The sequence below is a fragment of the Eurypyga helias genome, unplaced genomic scaffold, assembly GCF_000690775.1.
Source record: "Eurypyga helias isolate BGI_N326 unplaced genomic scaffold, ASM69077v1 scaffold10502, whole genome shotgun sequence".
Taxonomy (NCBI): Eukaryota; Metazoa; Chordata; class Aves; order Eurypygiformes; family Eurypygidae; genus Eurypyga; species Eurypyga helias.
Genome location: NW_010236595.1, coordinates 593 through 2,440, shown reverse-complemented (window position 1 = coordinate 2,440; position 1,848 = coordinate 593).

Genomic DNA, 1,848 nt, shown 5'->3' with positions numbered 1-1,848 from the left:
CTGGCCCCTGCGGCTCTCCCTTGCCTGCTCTCCTGGTAGTATTCCTGGTGCTCTCCTGGGTAGTACTCCCCAGCTTCAGGCTGGGCTGACCGGGCTGTGCTCAGTCTCGGCTGTGGGACTTTGTCGAGCATCCTGTCATGAGGAAAACATCCATCCCCGGCTGGGCACTGGACTCAGCCACCCGGGCGAGGCAGCGTGTAATTACTGTGCCGAGCGCTGCCGCTGTGCCAGCGCTACCCAGAACGTGCAAAGCCGGCAGTGACGGGGTGGATGGAGCTTGAGGGGAGGCAGGGCCAGTGGCAAAAGCCACCTTCTTCCTACCCCTTGGCATGAGGGTGCCTCAGGCAGCCAGGAGCAGGGGCAGAGTGTGTTCTGAGGGAGGGGCAGGTAGCCCCCAGCACAGCTTTGCAGTGTGATCAGGGTCTAGGTGACCCCGGAAGCGGGCAGCAGCACTGCGTCTTGGTGAGAGCGGGGAAGGAATTGGAATGCCCACGTATGGAGACAGTTACCCAGCACTGGGTATCCTCTCTGGGCCATCTCAGCTTTGCCACCAGGATTCAACGGGCTGTCAGCCGCCACAGGATCCCAGGGATGCACCGCTAAACCCACACTCCAGCAGGATGGGCGTCCCAGGGGGTAGCGGAGGCTTTCACAGCCTGGGGGAGGTTGTCCCAGGTGAGCGGAGGACAATGTCGCTGTTGTGTGCTGGCTGAGCTAACCTGCCCTGCGCAATCAGCGCTCCACAGGTGGGAGAAGGGGCAGGTTCCCTGCCCCCAGCAAGGGGCCATGGTGAGGGGTGTGCTGCCCAGCTCAGCTGCGAAAGATGATCACCTGTTTGGGCAGGTTATTTAAGCCAGTCTGCTTCCCTCCTCTCTCGATGCTCCCTGTTTTGGGCAGCTGCCATGTCCTTGTGCTCCTCTGAGCCACGGCTGGGCCCTGGGTCCGGTTGCAACATCCCAGGTGTTGCCTTGCTTCTTCTGCTCTTCCTCCCACTCCGAAACTCCGGGTGACTGCTGGCTGGTTTCCCTGCCTTCTCTCCCCATCACGCATGGATTGAGCCCGGCCCAGGCAGCCTGTTCCCTGGTGATTGCTCTCCGCTGGCATGGATTTAGTGGCCTTCCCTCGGCGGCAGGGAGAGGAGCTGGAGGTCAGTGCACGCGGCAGCTCACCCTGCCAAGGGGATGAGCCTCTCCAGCGCTGCTGTCAGCCGCTGAGGTGCTTTTCCCAACTCTGCTCAAGGCCTGAGAGCAGAGCAAAGGACCAAGGTGATGTTTGTGCTCATGACAGGCTTAGCAAGAGGCTCATGCTGCAGGTCCCCTCGTTGCCCTGGCAGCCTGGGTTGGGTGCGAGGCAAGCAGAGCAGCCAGAAGAGCCCTGCGCATCCCCAGCATCCCCCTCCCCTGTTGTCTGAAAGTCAGCCTGCCAGGGAAAGGGGCTGGCTGTGCTCCCCCTCCCCACGCCTGGCTTTCAGGCTCCAGCCCACAGCAGTGCTTAACATTCCCGCGGCTGGTGGAACATTTGCAGAGAGGATGTCAGAAGAAGAGCTCAAACCGCAGCCACGCGTGTGAGATAGGCATGGCTCCGGGTCTGACTTTTACTCAAAAGCCAGCAAGGGATGAGTAAAGGTTTTGTGGGCAGACGTTGCAGCTCAGTCACCGGGGTAATGCATGCTCCTTGACAGAAATATCTTTGTCAAGCTGTTGCTGTTTGTTTTCTGCTCCAGCAGCTGTACAACAGCAACCAGTTGTGCTGGTTACCGGGAGCCGGTGGTTAAAGGTCTGTTAGCTTCTGCGATAGACCTAAAAAGTAATACCTGGACTTTGGACTTCTAAGGAAATAAGTGGCTAA